The 21,174-nt window shown below is 40.1% G+C and overlaps 1 protein-coding gene across 4 annotated transcripts in view; it reads right to left on the bottom strand.

The window, feature by feature from the left end:
• The window catches only part of LOC106092868 (palmitoyltransferase app), a 448,575-nt gene that overhangs the window by 85,415 nt on the left and 341,986 nt on the right, over positions 1 to 21,174 (bottom strand). The gene's annotated exons all lie outside the window — the stretch shown is intronic.

Here is a 21,174-nt window from a genome sequence, read left to right as displayed (position 1 = left end):
ATAAAAGAGGATGGTTATTTTATCCATGATGGTGGGTATCCAACTGGTTTTTACTTATTTTTTTGGAATTTTTTCCAAAGGTATATATTAACATGATAATGCTTAACACTTGGGAATTCTCTGCCAAGGCTCAGTGCCCTTAAGAGTCTTTGTCACAAGCAAGAGAAAATATATAGGTCTATATGATTATCCCTTACCGTAATCTTTCGCAGCTTTTCATCCCATTTTCCAATCATTGGAAACTAGAAGAGTGTGCAGAGACAGATTGTCTCTGGTCAGATCAGACCGATTTCAGTCGCATTAACCCGGAAAGGCTTGTTGTTGCCATACGGAAACGCAAACATTTTGATGAGTTTTCACAGTATTTTAACTATAAAATTGCAACGATTTGACAATATGAAGTACATTTGTAAAGATGAAAATTGCGTCAAACAAGAGGTCGCTTCTCATTTTTGGAATAGTTTATGTCCAAAAAATAAGTCATGAACAAGTAAAAAGGCGATAATTTCGGCTGGGCCGAAAAATCCTGTGAAAAATGCATACCTAATGCCTCATAGCAGCTAAATCGAACTATGTTCCGATTTGGACCAAATACTAATAAGTACAAGTCATTGTTCAATTGTGTATAACAAAATATTGGTCTTTTTAGTAGCTATATCTTAAAATAAATCGATCGAAAAGCCTAACATAAGTCACTGTGTCAAGTTTCAGTGAAATCGGATTATAAATGCGCCTTTTATGGGGCCAAGTGCTTAAATAGAGATATCGGTCTATATGACAGCTACATCCAAATCTGGACTGTTTTGAGCCAAGTTGCAGAAAAATATCGAAGAGCCTAACACATCTCACTGTCCCAATTTTCGGCTAAATCGAACAATAATTGCGCCTTAAATGGCCCCAAAACCTTAAATCGAGAGATCAGTCTATATGGCAGCTATATTAAAATTTGGACCGATTTGGGCCAAGTTGCAGAAAAATGTCGAAAAGCCTAACACAACTCACCATATCAAATTTCGGCGACATAAGACAACAAATGCGCTTTTTATTTGCCCAAAACTTTTAATTTGGAGATCGGTCTATATGGCAGCTATATCCAAATCTGGACCCATCTGGGCCAAATTGCAGAAGTATGTCAAGGGGCTTAATATAACTCACTGTCCCAAATTTCGGCGAAATCGGACATTAAATGCGATTTTTACGGACCAAAATCCTTAAATCGAGAGATCGGCCTATATTGCACCTATATCCAAATCTGGACCGATCTGAGCCAAATTGGAGCAGCATGTCGAGAAGCTTAATTTAACTCACTGTCCTAAATTTTGGCGACATCGGACAATAAATGCGCCTTAAAATGAACCCAAAACCTTAAATCTAGAGATCGGTCTTTATGGCAGCTATATCCAAATCTGGACCGATCTGTGCCATATTGCAGAGGTATAGCGAGGGGCTTAACACAACTCACTGTCCCAAATTTCGGCGACATCGGACAATAAATTTGCCTTTTATGGGCCCAAAACCTTAAATCGAGAGATCGGTCTATATGGCAGCTCTATTCAAATCTAGACCGATTTAAGCCAAATTCAAGAAGAATGTCAAGGGGCGTAACACAAATCACTGACCCCAATTTCGGCATTAAATGCGTTTTTTATGGGCCAAAAACCTTAAATCGAGAGATCGGCCTATATTGCAGCTATATCCAAATCTGAACCGATCAAGGTCAAATTAAAGAAATATGTCGAAGGGCAAAGGACAACTCACTGTTCCAAATTTCAGCAAAATCGGATAATAAATGTGGCTTTTATGGGCATTAGACCCTAAATCGGCGGATCGGTGTATATGGCAGCTATATCCAAATCTAGACCCATCTTGGCCAAATTAAAGAAGAATGTCGAGTGGACTAACACAACTCACTGCCAGAAATTTCAGCAAAATCGCATAACGAATGTGGCTTTTATGGGCCTAAGACCCTAAATAGGCGGATCGATCTATATGACAGCTATATCCAAATCTGAACCGATCAAGGCCAAATTGAAGGAAGATTAGGGAGGGCATAAGACAACTCACTATCTCAAATTCCAACAAAATCGGATAATAAATGCGCCTTTTATTGGCCCAAAACCTTAAATCGAGAGATCGGTCTATATGGCAGCTGTATTCAAATCTGGACCGATCTGGGCCAAATTGAAGAAGGATGTCGTGGGGCTTAACTTAACTCACTGTCCCAAAATTCGGCGACATCGGACAATAAATGCGCCTTTTATGGGCCCAAAACCTTAAATCGAGAGATCGGTCTTTATGGCAGCTATATCCCAATCTAGACCGATCTGGGCCATATTCCAGAAGTACGTCGAGGGGCTTTACTTAACTCACTGTTCCAAATTTTGGCGACATCGGACAGTAAATGCGCCCTTAATGGGCCCAAAACCTTAAATCGAGAGATCGGTCTATATGGCAGCTGTATTCAAATCTGGACCGATCTGGGCCAAATTGAAGATGGATGTTGAGGTGCTTAACTTAACTCACTGTCCCAAATTTCGGCGACATCGGACAATAAATGCGCTTTTTATGATGCTAAAACTTTAAATCGAGAGATCGGTCTATATGGGGACTATATCAAGATATAGTCCGATATAACCCATCTTCGAATTTAACCTGCTTATGGACAAAAAAAGAATCTGTGCAAAGTTTCAGCTCAATATCTCTATTTTTAAAGACTATAGCATGATTTCAACAGACAGACGGATGGGCATGGCTTGATCGTCTTAGTGTTACAAACAGAATGACAAAATGAATATACCCCCATCCTTCGGTGGTGGGCATAAAAATAGTGCACATGCAAATTTTTTGAACCAAGGATGTAGCGTTTGATTTGAAAAATTGGGTCACATTTATATGTATTATGTTGCCCAAAAAGTAATTGCGGATTTTTCATATAGTCGGCATTGATAAATTTTTTCACAGCTTGTGATTCTGTAATTGCATTCTTTCTTCTGTCAGTTATCAGCTGTTACTTTTAGCTTGCTTTAGAAAAAAAGTGTAAAAAAAGTATATTTGATAAAAGTTCATTCTAAGTTTTATTAAAAATGCATTTACTTTCTTTTAAAAAATCCACAATTACTTTTTGGGCAACCCTAGATTTCATTGACATCAGAAGAGCTAGCCTAGTTGGCCATACTTGTAGCCGGTCTTCAAAAATTTAGCAGAATGTTTTTTTTTTTTTTGTAATGGAAATGGCATGTGCCATAGTTCTAATAATGTTTTAAATCCAATAAACACTTTCAAAGTTCCAGTGGCCAAATTTAATAAGGAATGTTAAATGTATGCTTTAAACAAAAATATATTCAAAGGTGTCGGGAGCCAACCATCTCCCCTCAACTTTTGCTCCTTTTTAACCAACGATTGTGTTAATGTCACTCAATTACTAACCACTCTTAGTTGCGTTTGGAAGCAGAGTAATTTCTTGTTATGAATGTTTTCATCTTTAGCACCATCCTTTAGTACCCCTTTGTTCACTTTTCAACACCTCTTGTGTACTAAAACAATTGAGACTAACGATGATCCTTCTAAGGTACTACAATTCTGTTACACTTACCATACCCTAAGTTATCCAAGTAGTTTCGGGTTCACAACGCTCAAATATTAATCCCCATTGAACAACTGAAAATGGTGTAATTAAATTTGCCTAATTTTCGGGCTCTTTATGTCGACAATAGTAAAATGCCAAAACAAAACTTTATACAAAGATGAGTGTGTGTGTGCGTGTGTGTCTGCGTACTGGCAATACAGTTACACTTGCCTTGAATTTTGTGTGGGGAGGGGGGAAATGTAAAAAAAAGTGAAACAAACCAACAAAACTTCACATCTTACCAGTACAGTAATTTATACTACACGAACAGAGAAATAAATAAAACTGTCTACTCTCTAAATTCTAACGATAATAAATTGCATTTTAAGACCCGCCTTTCCTTAGGCCACTTCCATTTCTTGCCGCTTGCTGCCCCACCGCCTTCGAGTGTAGTCAAATGGGGCTGCCTGTTGTTTTGCTGCACCATCCTTGGTATGTATGTAAATAGTCCAGCAACAATGCGAATATAGTTTTTGTCCATTAACACAGGGCGAGATAGAAGGAGGAATGGATATGATTTGATATGGCATTCCAAACACAATCCTTGCAGGCGAAGGCAAACAAACCGACAGCCAGAGCAATCAACATAAACACAAACACTGCCCAGACAGCCATCCAGCTAGCCACCCCTCCGGTTGGGGCAACATGATGACAGATTATAGCTCTTGGCAAATCTTGGAGAAATTTGATAAGACAATATTGAGACAGATAGTAAACTTTGAGAAAATCCTTTTCACCGCTTTCTGACTCTGTAAGGGACAAGGGCCAGTTAACATCCATACCAAAGACTATTGAGCATATGCAGCAAGACGTTGAAATGAACAATTGCTGTAGCAGAAGATATTTGCATATGGGGAGTTACATGAAAGCAAAGTTGTGTGGTCTTAATATAACAAAGAGAATATGTTAAGGATTTAGTTTCAATGGTTAGCAGGATGTTAGTGGATGTAAATAAATGACTTAGATTCTTTAAACGCAATAAAATCGTTCGAAATCTCTCTATTGTGAATTATTATTGAACGAGAATTTTCAAAATTTAGCAACGCGAGTGTTTAAATCGGTCATAATTTTTAAAAAACCAGTTAGGAAGGGCAAAAGTCGGGCTGTGCCGACTGTATAATACCCTACACCTACCCTGTAAGTACAAAGTGGGAGCTATATCTTATTCTGAACCAATTTTGATGGAACTCGGCGGATGTTTTCAGATGGGTAATTAAACAATCCGTATCAAATTACGAGCAATTATGTAATGACCATAGTGCGGTCCTGCAGGCGGAGATCCGGGTAAACACGGAATGCGTGAAGTGGTGTGGTGCTAACACGAGGACGTCGAGTGTGAACATCTTTACCGATAGTAAATTTACCAAAATGCCAATAACAACCAGGACGGTAAGGTCACGAACAGACTTGCAGTGTAAGAGGAGGTTTACGCCTTCTCTGAGGATGGCAAAATCCGCATCGTTTGGTTGCCGGGCCATAACGGAGTAAGGGGAAATGAAAAGGCAGACAATTTGGCGGTGAAGGCCAAAAATCCGCATCGTATGAGTGCCGGGCCATAATGGAGTAAGGGGAAATAAAAGGCCAGACGATTTGGCGGTGAAGGCCAGAGGACTGCCGTCAATAAACTTGGTTAACCCAAAGCCTTTCGGTCGATTGGGCGACGAATGCACATGCAACATTGTGGAACAAGGAAACGATCGAAATTCTATGGGGGGCTCCAGATCATGAGAAGATGAGGCTATTACTAAAAGGAAGTAAGCAGGAGGTTGGATAGTTGGCAACCACAACTTTGAGACAGTCAGAAACTTAATCTACCTCGGCACCGTCGCAACCGAAACGAATGACACCAGTTTTGAGATTAAGCGAAGAATAATACTGGCAATCAGATGCTACTTTGGATCAAGTTAGCAGTCTAGAAACAAGGCCACCTCTCGGAAGACAAGATTACACTATGCAAGACACTGATACTACCCGTACTGTTATATGGTTCTGAAGCATGGGTACTTGTGAAAGCAGATGAGGCAGTGCTTGCAGTATTTGAGAGAAAGATTCTTCGTAAAATATATGGACCAGTATGCGTTAATGGAGAATATAGGCGACGTATGAACCACGAGCTGTATGAGCTGTATGATGACGATAGCATAGTTGCTAGGTCATGTTGTCAGAATGGATGAAGAAGCTCCAGCAAAGAAGTCTTTCGAAGGCAAACACGGTGTACACGCAAACCGGGTAGACCAAAAGCTCGATGTAAAGAGCAAGTTAAACTTGGTGTCAGAGATTTTAGAATGAGCGCAGAAGATCGAGGTGCCTGGAACGCTATTCTACGTTCAGCTAGTGGAACAAATATTCTGTCATAGCCAATTTAAGTAAAGTAAAGTAAAGAAAGAGGTCAGTATAGATAATGATATCAAAACGGAACACCTAGGACTACGAGCTCACTTATGTAAAATCGGTGTGGCAAGTGGTAGCATGTGTAGGGCATGCGGCGAAGAAGATGAGATTTTGGAGCATTTCCTTTGTCATTGCCCGGCTTTTGCGTCTAACTGATACCGGCACTTAGGTGGAGACACAATAACAGACATGAACCAACTTAGGGGAGTGGTATTGAAAACAATTAAAGATTTTGCTAACTTAAAATTTTCTTTTTTAGTGGTTCCTTCATAGTTTTTAGAGCGCACAACAAGCCAATTACAGGCTAAGGTGTATATCCATAGTGGCATGGGGCGGATTAATATCTGCACCCTCTTTTCAACCTAACCTACAACTCATATGTATGGGCTGGAGCTTCAAAATCATCCCTGGAGCTACTGGACCGTGTACAGAGGAGTGCGATGGCGTTGATTGGGGACAGTGGGGTATCCAACTCTATTTCCCCCCTTAATCATCGTTCCCCCCTTAATCATTTGGCGCTGTTCTATTGGTACTTTCATGGTGTGTGTTCGCCTGATATTCGTCTTCTTATTCTTGATGTAAGGCTGTATGTCAGGGATACTAGACATTCCAGAAACTCACACCCGTTTGTAATTGATTGGTCAGCGCACCGCACAATGCATTATAGAGAGAATTCTTATTTTGCCCGAACGTTCGTATGTGGAATCTACTTTCGGCTAAGGTTTTCCCACCCACTATGACATCCAAAGGTTTAAGACAAATGTCAATAAACACTACATCATTTTCCCTTCCCATTCTAAGTGCGTTACTAGCAGCCATATCTTGAAAGTCTTACGAATCTACTTTGAGTTTACCTTAAAAAAACATTTCTCTTTTATAAAATTCAATTAAATTTTGATTTACGACTCAGAGACCCATATTGCGTTTACAAAGTACTTACAGACATACGTGTGCGCATACATAAATAATCAAATATCTTATTGTCTAATATTTATAAAACATTTAACCAGAAACACACACATATGCAATTAATCACTAACACATTCACAGTTCATACTCAAATAGTAGAACAATGAGTTGGGAAGAGAATAAATGAAACGCCCCCACTTTGGTTCGAATAACCACAAAAATAAATTCCAAAGGATATCAGGATATCTACAATAAACATACTCTTGCACTTGAACAAAGAAAAATACCAGCAACACTTTCACACACGCACTCACACTCTCCCATTTAAGCAAATGACTCATCTGTGCTTTAGGGGCCACTGAGTGTGGCCGTTAAATAGCAGCAGCAGTGGCAGTAACAACAACCAATGCTGTAGGTTGTAGGTTATGGTGTTAAAAAGTAGAAACCCAACTACCCAGCAACCTGCTACTCCGTTTGGCACAAAAAGGAATTCCTATTGAATCATAAGACTTTCAGCTTCAAGCTTCGTACTCTCATTCACTCACTTACACAACGCACTGAATCATACAACTGACATATGCAATGGCAATTATTTTTGTTTATTTTCACTACCCTGCCGCTATCAAAATTCCCTTGCTTGCGCCCACAACTCAGGGGAGCCCAAAGTAAATGTGGTCTACGTGGTTTGCACACTTGACGGTATATAACCGACAGAGGGCACCAGTAGTACACTTCATAACACAACATTATGTGCATAAATTCCACTCTAATAGGGCTGTTCATTGCAGCACACATACAGCAGCAGCAGCAGCAGCACATGTGTGTACTTAACCACATTAGGGACGTGCTTATAAATGTATTTATGGCTAGAATATGCCTTCATTCCAAAATATGCTTAAATGCTTTGTTTGTATACAACGAAATTGGGCTTCTTCAAACCATGCCATGCTTAATGTTGAGTTCCAAATTAATCGATTATATCGCTCATATATTCATTTAAGTCATTTTATTACCATATACGATACAACAGTGTAGATAGGCAAGAATTATTAAACATTCCAAGGAGCTTTTAGATCTTATCAAATGCAAGCGAAAAGGTGGTGAAGGGAACTGTAAGCGTTTAAATAATGGGGGGTATGGTTATATGATTTATCGCAATAAGTAAAAGTTAAAGCAGTTTAACACAGGCATTTAGGAAATCAATTCGAAGGAACAGGTTGGAATAATTTTCTTTGCTACTGCCGCCCTAAGAATGCATAACGGATGAAAGATAACATGTAAAAGCGTTCCAAGTTCGGCCGAGCCGAATCTTATAAATCTCATTTGTCGAGCTCTCTTCCCGGTATCTCTTTTTAGGTAAACAAAGGGTAAAAGAAAACAATTACCATGTTATTGTAACAATATCAAGTTATAGTTAATTTCGGACCATAATTGAATTCAATATTGGAGTAAGAGTAGTTGTGTAAAATTTCAGCCAAATCTAGTAAGAATTACGCCCTCTAGGGGCTGAAGAAATAAAATAGGGAGATCGGTTTATAGGGGAGCTTTAGTAGGCTTTGAACCGATTCAGACCATATTCGACACGTGCGTTAAAGGTAGTGGGAGAAGACGTTGTACAAAATTTCAGCCAAATCGAATAATAATTACGCACTTTAGAGGCTCAAGAAGTCAAGATTCTAAATAGGTTTATATGGCAGCTATAGCAGATTGTGGACCGATTTGAACCATACTTAGCACAGTTGTTGGAAGACATAACAAAACACCTCATGCAAAACTTCAGCTAAATTGGATAATAAATGCGCCCTCTAGTGACTCAAGAAGTCAAGACCCCAGATCGGTTTATATGGCGGCTATATCAGGTTATGAACCGATTTGAAATATTCTTGGCACAGTTGTTGAAAGTCATAACAAAACATGTCATGCAAAATTTCAGCCAAATCGGATATAATTTGCTCCCTGTAGAGGCTCAAGAAGTCAAGACCACGGATCGGTTTATATGGCAGCTATATCAGGTTATGAACCGATTTAAACCATACTCGGCACAGTTGTTGGAAGTTATAACAATACACGTCATGCAAAATTTCAGTTTATATGGCAGCTACATCAGGCTATGAACCGATTTACTCTCAACAGACAGACGGACGGACGGATGGACAGACGGAATGACGAAATTAGTATACCCCCATCCTATGGTGGATGGTATAAAAATTTAAGTGATTTTAGTGCCTATTGCCACATAGGCCGCAGTCACCCAAGATCATGAGATTTTGTTTGGATTTCGCTTCTGAATCACTTGAATTGCGATTGATTCATGCGTGACATGCTAACTCACGCGCACAACTCTCTTCTGTATCCTTACCTCTCACCAATAGTTGAGTAAGGAGCGATTGGCACAATGATTGCATCCCTGAGAGAGCGACAATAATAAATGTGGCTTTTATGGGCCTAAGACCCTAAATCGGAGGATCTATGGAACTATATGGCAGCTATGTCCCAATCTGGACCGATCTGTGTCATAATGCAGAAGTAAGTCAAGGAGCTTAACTTAACTCACTGTCCCAAATTTCGGCGACATCGGACAATTAATGCGTCTTTTATGGGCCTAAGACCCTAAATCGGAGGATCGGTCTATATGGCAGCTATATCCAAATCTTAACCGATCTGAGCCAAATTGACGAAGGATGTCGAAGAGCCTAGCACATCTTTCTATCCCAAATTTCAGTAAATTCGGATTAAAATGTGGCTTTTATGGGCCTAAGACCCTAAATCGGAGGATCGGTCTATATGGCAGCTATATCCAAATCTGGACCGAACTGAGTGAAATTGAAAAAGGATGTCGGAGGGCCTAACACAACGCACTGTCCCAAATTTCAGCAAACTCTTAATCGGAGGATCGGTCTATATGGCAGCTATATCCAAATCTGGACCGATCTGAACCAAATTGACGAAGGATGTCGAAGGGACCAACACAACTCACTGTCCCGAATTTCAGCGCCATCGGACAATTAATGCGCCTTTTATGGGCCTAAGACCCTAAATCGGAGGATCTGTCTATATGGCAGCTATATCCAAATCAGAACCGATCTGAGCCAAATTGACGAAGGATGTCGAAGGGCCTTACACAACACACTATCCCAAATTTCAGCAAAATCGGATAATAAATGTGGCTTTTATGGGCCTGAAACCCTAAATCGGAGGATCGGTCTATATGGGGGCTATATCAAGATATAGTCCGATATTGACCATCTTCGAACTTAACCTGCTTATGGACAAAAATAGAATCGGTGCAAAGTTTCAGCTCAATATCTCTATTTTTGAAGACTGTAGCGTGATTTCAACAGACAGACGGACGGACGGACCTACATGGACTTAGATTTTTACGCTGCTCAAGAATAAATATACTTCATAGGGTCGGAAATGGATATTTCGATGTGTTGCAATCGTAATGACAAAATGAATATGCCCCCATCCCTCGGTGGTGGGTATAAAAAGATATCAAAATCTACCTCATAAAAACATAAAGTCATAGTGGGATATTGGAGGCCACCGTAGTGCAGAGGTTGGCATGTCCACCCATGACGCTGAAAGCCTGGGTTCGAATCCTGGCGAGACCATCAGAAAAATTTTCAGTGGATGTTTTTTCCTCCTTATGTTGGCAACATTTGCGAGGTACTTTGCCATGTAAAACTGCTCTCCAAAGAGGTGTTGCACTGCGGCACGCCGTTCGGACTCGGCTTTAAAAAGGAGGCCCCTTATCATTGAGCCTAAAAACTTGCATCGGACTGCACACATTGATATGTGAGAAGTTTGCCCCTGTTCCTTAGTGGAATGTTTATGGGTAAAATTTTGCATTTGCATAGTGGGAAATTGATTCCGCCCACTTAACTAAGACTTATACGTCCTGATGCTTCCGTTTGGTAGCATTTCAGAAGAATTTCTACCCTACAGTTATGCTCTGCACACAATTTATAGGTATTTATAATCAAATTTTATTACACATGAACAAGAAATCACAATCGTTCATGTGTTCTTTCTTTCCTTGCAGCTGTTCTCTGAATTTTAAGCTTTGTATTCAATGTAAACTTCAACTGTTTTCCTCATTAGTTTCCAGCCACCCTTGCGTCGCATGTCCTAGGCCTAAAGTTTTGTTTTTTTTCACACAAATTGGCATAAAGTTTGTTAAATGCCTGAAGTTAGAGACCAACCTTCGGTATCCAAGATAATCTGCAGTTATTTGTACATCATTTCCTTCAAAAATAAACAGTAATTAAATTTTACATGTACATCCTACTTCCTTTCTCTGTCAACATCCTGAGAACTAGGCAGACGCCTATTACGCTACAATTAACTTTTGACATCGGACTGAAACTAATTGTGAATGAACTAATTACAACATTTTGATAATTTGTTTACCATAGATATCTTCTCCCCCCCCCCCCCCCCCTCTCTCTCTCCTCAAAAACTTTCATGGTAGCAATTAATTAATAAATGAATACAAATTATTTTCCAACAATATATTGACAAAAAATTTCCTTCAACTGCAATTAAGTGAATAAAGAAGAATCTAACCATGCTCCGCATTACACCCCCGGCAAAGGCACCATAATCGAATAATCGTTACCAAGTATTGAGAAAGTAAATAAAGAGTAGAGAGTAGTTGTATGTGAGGATGCCAGTGAGGCATATGGTGAATGTGTGGTGTTTATGAGTTGGTGTGCTTTAAGAACCACCATTACATGTGAATAGACGAGTGAGCGAAAGCAAGTGAGTAGGAGAGTTTATTTAATTGCCAGACTATGCATGAATGTCTGTATGCCGAAGTAAACGAGCACATATAAAACCCATATTAATATCATTAGCATTTCCTTAGCAGAGAAAGAGTGAGGGGGCTTTCTCTCTACCACTCTCTCGTGTTCGCATAGGCTCATGATGCTCATCCTTTGCAGAATTTATTTGGCCTAATGGCATAATGGCCAAATGTTGTTTTGTGCTATTGCTCTTGTTATCAAATGTTGTTGTTGTTTTCACTGTTATTGTTACTGGTGTTTTTGTGCTTATTGTGATTGTGTGTGTGTGTGTGTGTGTGTGTGATTGTCTGCTTGTGTTTTTGTGTGTGTTTTGGCTGTTAAACACCATGAATGCTTTTGCATTTTGTGGTTTTAATTGGCACTTGAATGGGTTTTAATGTAGTTACAATGCCTGTCGTCATTTTAATGATATTGTCACACACACACACACACTTACATTACTTAACCACAGGGCATACTCGAAAATACACAATGTATAATGCCTACTTATTGACTGACAGTGTAAATTATTGCAAGAACAACAACAACAGCTGCTACTCGTTGCTCTGCAGCCATTGCCACTGCCACTGCCACAGCCACTGCTACTGACAGGCCAGGATTCACTCAGCTGCTACTTTGGTTTGATGCTCTGTTGCTGATGACTGAAATTGATAGTGGCGATATGTATGCGCATATCTATATGTCAGTCTATCCCTCCGGCAGTCTGGCTGTCCTTGCTGCTTCTCATTCACAAGCATACACACACACACACACACTCACATATGAACATCACTTGCGATAGACAATCAAACTAAAACTAGACAACGACAGTTATCAGTTGTTGATGGTGTTGCTCTAACTGGTAAGTGGCGCTGAAATTGATGCCATTACGCGCGACACATACTCTAGAGGAATGTGATTTCGAAAAATACAACACATTTAATTATTAGAGAGGCTAATGCAATGGATTGAAGTTGACACGATAAAGAAGAAATACATGTCAGAGAACAAAGGGATTGAAACTACACATTTGATTAAGGAGAACACCGTGGCGCAAGTGTTGCCTATAACCTTGAATGGCAGAGATCACAGATTATTTATCACCTGACATAGGCTGGTGACATTTGTGTTTAGTCGTACAAAAATTCTCTACTAGGTACTGTCACTCTGCTCTGGCAATGCTCTTCGAGGTGAAAAATAACAAGCAAAAAGGCGTTAAGTTCGGCCGGGCCGAACTTTGGATACCCACCACCTCGGGAATATATGTAAACCACCTTTCGTCAAAATCAGGTGAAAAATGCATACCTTATGCCCTATAGTAGCTATATTGAAATATATTCCGAATTGGACCAAATACTAATAAGTACAAATCATTGATCAATTGTGTATAACAAAATATAGATCCTTTAGAAGCTATATCGAAAAATAAACCATTCTGAACCATATACGACACGAATGTCGAAAAGTCTAACACAAGTCACTGTGTCAAATTTCAGTGTAATGGGATTATAAATGCGCCTTTTATGGGGCCAAGACTTTAAATGGAGATATCGGTCTATATGGCAGCTATATCCAAATTTGGACCGATTTGAGCCAAGTTGCACAAAAATGTCGAAGAGCCTTACACAACTCGCTGCCTCATATATTGGCTAAATCGGACAATAAATCCGCCTTTAAAGAGCTCAAAACATTAAATCGAGAGATCGGTCTATATGGCAGCTATATCCAAATCTAGACCTATTTAAGCTAAATTGAAAAATAATGTCGAAGGCCCTAACACAACTCACTGTCCTTAAATATAGCAAAATCGTATAATAAATGTGGCAATTATGGGCCTAAAACCCTAAATCGGAGGATCGGTCTATATGGCAGCTATATCCAAATATGGACCGATCTGGGCCAAACTGACGAAGAATGTCGAAGGGCCTAGCACAACTCACTGTCCCAAATTACAGCAAAAGCGGATAATAAATGTGGCTTTTATGAGCCTAAGAACCTAAATCGTAGGATCGGTCTATATGACAGCTATATCTAAATCTGGACCGATCTGGGCCAAATTGACGAAGAATGTCGAAGGTCCTAACACAACTCAGTGTCCCAAATTTCAGCAAAATCGGATAATAAATGTGGCTTTTATGGGCCTAAGACCCTAAATCGGCGGATCGGTCTATATGGCAGCTATATCCAAATCTGGACCGAATATCGAAGGGTCTAACACAACTCACTGTCCCAAATATTGGCGACATCGGACATTAAATGCGCCTTTTGTGGCCCCAAAACCCTAAATAGGCGGATCGGCCTATATGGCAGCTATATCCAAATCTGGACCGATCTGGGCAAAATTGAAGATGAATATCGAAGGGCCTAACATAACTCACTGTTCGATATTTTGGCAAAATCGGATAATAAATGTGCCTTTTGTGGGATCAAGACCTTCAATCGAGAGATCGGTCTATATGACAGTTATATCTAAATCTGGACAGATCTGGCCAAATTGACGAAGAATGTCGAAGGGCCTAACACAACTCACTGTCCTAAATTTCAGCAAAATCGGAAAATAAATGTGGCTTTTATGGGCCTAAGACCCTAAATCGGCGGATCGGTCTATATGACAGCTATATCCAAATCTGGACCGATCTGAGCCAAATTGAAGAGGGATGTCGAAAGGCCTAACACAACGCACTGTCCCAAATTGCAGCAAAATCGGTCAATAAATGTGGCTTTTATGGGCGTAAGACCTTAAATCGGCGGATCGGTCTATATGACAGCTATATCCAAATCTGGACCGATCTGAGCCAAATTTACGAAGAATGTCGAAGGTCCTAACACAACTCAGTGTCCCAAATTTCAGCAAAATCGGATAAGTGTGGCTTTTATTGGCCTAAGACTCTAAATCAGCGGATCGGTCTATATGGCGGCTATATCCAAATCTGGACCGATCTGGGCCAAATTTAAGAGGGATGTCAAAAGGCCTAACACAACTCACTGTCCCAAATTTCAGCAAAATCGAATAACAAGTGAGGCTTATATGGGCTCAAAACCCTAAATCGAGAGATCGGTCTATATGGCAGCTATAACCAAATCTGGACCGATCTGTGCAATATCGCAGAAGTATGGCGAGGGGCTTCAAATAACTCATTGTCCCATATTTCGGCGACTTCGGACAATAAATGTGCCTTTTATGGGCCCGAAGCCTTAAATCGAGAGATCGGTATATATGACAGCTATATTCAAATCTGGAGCAATCTGGGCCAAATTGAAGAAAGATGTCGAAGGACCTAACATAACTCACTATTCAAATTTCAGAAAAAATCGGAAAATAAATGCGACTTTTATGGGCGAAAGAGCAAGGAACAAGCCAAGTCATTTGAACTTACAGAACAATTTTCAGGATGTTGTGGTTGGCAACCCCTATGTTGGAGGACATAAAAATACATATGAATACAACTTTGGAGGCCACCATAGTGCAGAGATTAGCATGTCCGCCTATGACGTTTAATGTTTGGGTTCGATATCTGGCGAAAACTTGAGAAACAATTGTCAGCGGTGGTTATCCCCTTCTAATGCTGGCGATATATTGAGGTAAAAACTTCTCCCACAAGAGGTGTCGCTGCATGCAATTCGCACTCAGCGTAAGAAAGGAGGCTCCTTATGATTGTGCTTAAAACTTGGACAGCATTCGTTGATATGTAAGAAGTTTACCCCAGTTCCTTAATGGAATGTTCATGGGAAAATTTGCGTTGCAACCCCCTTTTTCTGCCATATTAAAAATCATTAGATAAGGCTTTCCTACTTCACTTTTAGGGCCTATAATACGACCCACCTTAATATTCAAAACTATGTGATGATGAAACGAGTGTCTATTTTATTGCTCCCCACAAACTTCAAACCACTCTGGTAATGTTTGCCATTAAATGAGATGTCATTGTACATGCCAGTCAGGCAGTCAGTCAGTCAGTCAGCTAAGTAATACAAACCTCCCTACTCCAACAGATTGTTTGTCCGTTAGAATGTTTGGGTTGTCTGGTTGTTTGGGCCGCTCCTGGGTATCTAGTTGTCTGTCTCTCTGTAGGTCTGTCTGTCTGCCTCTCCGTTTCAGTGTGATTTATAGAAATATTATAGAAAATTTATTGTTGCTAATGCAGATGTGTTAAGTTGTCGCAAATTAGTTTTAATTACCCATTGACTACAATAAACGCAAAATGCCATAGTTTGCTGTAATCAGCTGTTGACAATTGGCTTTGCCACTGCCACAGTTATTAAAGGCTCACACGGTTGATGACACCCACAAAGATTTTATAGCATGGTGTATAGAAAGCGTGGTGCTGTTGCATGTTGCCAATGCACAAACATTTTTGCAATTTAAAATGAAAGTAGCATGAACATAAATTGTGTTAAACGGGCAAATGGTTCGCAAATGTGGAGAGAATATTTAAAAATCACTACAAGCAAAATATTGGGAATTGCTACAGATTATTTAATGGTTTCCCATAAAAATGAAATGGTTAAAGTGAAAATTAGGCAGTTTTTGTTGTTTCAAAATAGGGAACTTTGGAAATTGTTGTTAATATTCTTTAAATACACTTTTATATCCACCACCGAAGGATGGGGTTAGATTCATTTTGTCATTCGGCGACACCGGACAATAAATCCGCCTTTTATGTACTCAAAACCTTAAACCGAGAAATCGGTCTATATGGTAGCTATATCCAAATCTGGACCGATCTGAGCCATAGTGAAGAAGTATGTCGAAGGGCTTAACTTAACTCACTGTCCCAAATTTCGGCGAAATCGGACAATAAATGCGCTTTTTATGGGCTCAAAACCTTAAATCGAAAGATGGGTCTATATGGCAGCTATATACAAATCTGGACCGATCTGTACCATATTGAAGAAGTATATCGAGGGACTTAACACAACTCACTGTCCCAAATTTCGGCGACATCGGACAAAAAATGCGACTTTTATGGCTCCAAATCCTTAAATCCAGAGATCGGTCTATATGGCAGCTATATTCAAATCTGAACCGATCTGAGCCATATTAAAGAAGTACGTCGAGGGGCTTAACACAACTCACTGTCCCAAATTTCAGCGACATCCGACAATAAATCCGCCTTTTATGGGCCCAAAACCTTAAATCGAGAGATCGGTCTATATGGCAGCTCTATCCAAATCTGGACCGATCTGTGCCATATTGAAGATGTATGTCGGAGGGCTTAATTTAATTCACTGTCCCAAATTTCGGCGACACCGGACAATAAATGCGCCTTTTATGGACCCAAATCCTTAAATCGAGAGATCGGTCTGTATGGCAGCTATATCCAAATCTGAACCGATCTGAGCCATATTAAAGAAGTACGTCGAGGAGCTTAACACAGTTCACTGGCCCAAATTTCGGCGACATCGGACAATAAATCCGTCTTTTATGGGCCCAAAACCTTAAATCGCGAGATCGGTCTATATGGCAGCTATATCCAAATCTGGACCGATCTGGGGCAAATTGAAGAAGTAAGTCGAGGGGCCCAATACATTTCACTGTCCCAAATTTTGGGGAAAACGGACAATAAATGCGCCTTTAATGGGCGCAGGACCTTAAATCGAGAGATCGGTCTATATGGCAGCTATATCTAAATCTGGACCGATTTGAGCCAAATTGAAGGGAGATATAGAAGGGTCTAACGAAACTCAATGTCCCAAATTTCAGTAAAATCGGATAATAAATGGGGCTCTTATAGGCCTAATACCCTATATCGTCGGATCGGTCTATATGGGGGCTATACCTGGTTATGGACAAAAAAAGAATCTGTGTAAAGTTTCAGCTCAATATCTCTATTTTTAAAGACTGTAGCGGGATTTCAACAGAGAGACGAACAGACATGGCTAGATGGTCTTAGATTTTTACGCTGATCAAGAATATATACACTCTACCAGCCGAACTGGGCCTGCTCCGCTTTGCCTTCATTAACTTTCTAATATCCTTTTTGGGTGGGGACCCTTATTGTTGAGCTTAAACTTGTATCGGAATGCACCCATTGATGTGTAAGAATTTGCCCCTTCTCGATTCCTGGTGGTAATGTTCATACTTAGGGTAATGTTCTCATTAGCGGAGGGATGGCACCTCAGATATTTCGACTCAAATATGGTAATCAAATTCGTTCTTTATTCCCAACGGAAATGTTTAGGGGGTTAAATGGGGTGCTTAAGGGCGTACCCCAGATTACTTGGCCCCAAAATTGGATATCAAATTCGTTTTCTACTCTGAAATACCTTTGACGTATCTTTAGGAGGAAAAGCGCCACCTAGATGTGGGCATGTTTTTTTGGGGATGGGGTGACCCCCTTTACTTCGACATGAATTTGTATGCCAGATTCGTTATCTACTCCCGCATACTTTTCATTTGGTACCCATATTGTCCATATCGGTCCACTTTTGATTTTGGGTAGTGTTTTTGGGGTAATGGTGGAGGGTCCGCCTCCTTCCGTTATCAATAAATTTTAAAGCCTATTCCCACTTCCTGACCATATTCGTAACTGCCGAATAGTTTTCATTTGAGTCCCATATTTACATGATCGGTCAGATAAAATTCTTTTAGGGGGTTTTGGGGCTGGTGCGGCCCCCAGGTACTTGGACCCAACTTTTATTATGAAATTCGTACTCTACTCTTGAATAACTTTCATTTGAATCCCATATTGTCGCGATCGGTCCACTTTTATTTTTGGGTAGTACTTTTGGGGTATGGGGGAGGGTCCGCCCCCCCTCCCGATATCAAAAAATTATATAGCCACAAATTAAATTTTATATATAATTTTATACAGAATAGGGTCTGCAAACGGAATGACAAAATGAATATACCCTCATCCTTAGGTGGTGGGTATAACAAATGGTTTGAATCGGCTCCTATACCAGGCTGCATATTCACATTATGGAGGAGCTCCCAGCAAATTTGTAAGGACTTTGGAGTATATCGATGATAGTATTCGACCATTACACTCCATATGTTGCTGCAACCTCCTTCTTCTTTCTTGTTGATAACTGCCATCATAAAGCCGTCCTTAGTGATATAAGGTTCTTGGGCGCACAGTGCATTACCATATTTGAGTTTGCAATATCTATGTCACACACTGAGTAAGTATGTCATAGAACACTTTAAATCACTTTAGTTCTTCCTTTTCGGCCAATCACCACATGATGTGAGGCACCCCTCTGGCCAATGATTTTCAATTTTAACAAACATCAAGTGTTAAAATTTTTGAATTATTTTCATAGTCGTACGTCATTTGCACATAATGTCTGTGCAAAGGCAATTTGTTTACAAATCTCCCATTGCGTGATGTTATTTACTTTTTCCTTTGTTATGCTCAACAACAAACAAAATAGCAACAAAAAAAGTATCAGACGTAGTATCACTTGAGGCAACAACTGATGGTGATCCGATATGGGTGCATTTGTTTACACACAGCTTAATGGTCAAAGTTGCAATAATAAATCAACACACACTCGGACGAATGTCTATGGACCCTACGATGATGTGTGAGAATTTACAAATCCTCACAGCTCTTCGCATACAATGACAAGAGCACCGTTAGGAAAGAGAACGCACACGCATTCTAGTACATTGATAAAAATATTTTCAATTGTAAAAGTTCAGGCAAGCCTCTTACCGACCATGCATTTACTTCAGTGCCTCTGTGTGTGTGTGTGTGTTTGTGTGCCTATGTTTTGATAGCATTTGTAAGAGCCTTGTGTGGTATTTATGTTTATTTGGACATTATGTCAGTGACACACATAACTCATGCAATCTCTCTGCATGTTGGATCTCTTTCTCTAGCGCTCTTACTTTCACACTCACATATACTCTACCCCTTTCTATACCCTCCACCATAGGATAGGGGTATACTTATTTCGTCATTCTGTTTGTAACACCTCGAAATATGCGTCTAAGACCCCATAAAGTATATATATTCCTGATCGTTGTGACACTTTAAGTCGAACTAGCCATGTCCGTCCGTCTGTCCGTCTGTCCGTCTGTCCGTCGAAAGCACGCTAACTTTTGAAGGAGTAGAGCTAGCCGCTTGAAATGTTGAACAAATACTTCTTATAAGTGTAGGTCGGTTGGGATTGTAAATGGGCCAAATCAGTCCATGTTTTGATATAGCTGCCATATAATCTGATCTTGGGTCTTGACTTCTTGTGCCTCTAGAGGGCGCAATTCTCATCCGATTTGACTGAAATTTCGCACATAGTGTTTTGATATTACTTTCAACAACTGGAAGTAGTATGGTCCAAATCGGTCCATAACCTGATATAGATGCCATATAAACCGATCTTGGGTCTTGACTTCTTGAGCCTCTAGAGGGCGCAATTCTCGTCCGATTTGACTGAAATTTCGCACATAGTGTTTTGATATTACTTCAAATAACTGTGCTGAGTATAGTTCAAATCGGTCAATAACCTGATATAGCTGCCATATAAACCGATCTTGGGTCTTGACTTCTTGAGCCTCTAGAGGACGCAATTCTCGTCCGATTTGACTGAAATTTCGCACATAGTGTTTTGATATTACTTCCAATAACTGTGCTAAGTATGGTTAAAATCGGTCAATAACCTGATATAGCTGCCATATAAACCGATCTTGGGTCTTGACTTCTTGAGCCTATAGAGGGCGCAAAGCACGCTAACTTGTGAAGGAGTAGAGCTAGCCGCTTGAAATTTTGAACAAATACTTCTTATTAGTGTAGGTCAGTTGGGATTGTAAATGGACCGAATCGGTCCATGTTTTGATATAGCTGCCATATAATCCGATCTTGGGTCTTGACTTCTTGAGCCTTTAGAGGGCGCAATTCTCTTCCGATTTGATTGAAATTTTGCACATAGTGTTTTGATATCACTTTCAACAACTGGAAGTAGTATGGTCCAAATCGGTCCATAACCTGATATAGCTGCCACATAAACCGATCTTGGGTCTTGACTTCTTAAGCCTCTAGAGGGCGCCATTTTCGTCCGATTTGACTGAAATTTTGCACATAGTGTTTTGATATCACTTTCAACAACTGGAAGTAGTATGGTCCTAATCGGTCCATAACCTGATATAGCTGCCATATAAACCGATCTTGGGTCTTGATTTCTTGAGCCTCTAGAGGGCGCAATTCTTGTCCGATTTGACTGATATTTTGCAGATAGTGTTTTGATATCACTTTCAACAACTGGAAGTAGTATGGTCGAAATCGCTCCATAACCTGATATAGCTGCCATATAAACCGATCTTGGGTCTTGACTTCTTAAGCCTCTAGAGGGCGCAATTCTTGTCCGATTTGATTGAAATTTTGCACATAGTGTTTTGATATCACTTTCAACAACTGTAAGTAGTATGGTCGAAATCGCTCCATAACCTGATATAGCTGCCATGTAAACCGATCTTGGGTCTTGACTTCTTGAGCCTCTAGAGAGCGCCTTGCCTAAAAA

The sequence above is a fragment of the Stomoxys calcitrans genome, chromosome 1 (genome assembly GCF_963082655.1).
Source record: "Stomoxys calcitrans chromosome 1, idStoCalc2.1, whole genome shotgun sequence".
In the NCBI taxonomy this organism is placed as follows: Eukaryota; Metazoa; Arthropoda; class Insecta; order Diptera; family Muscidae; genus Stomoxys; species Stomoxys calcitrans.
This window is presented reverse-complemented; position numbering and strand designations above follow the sequence as displayed.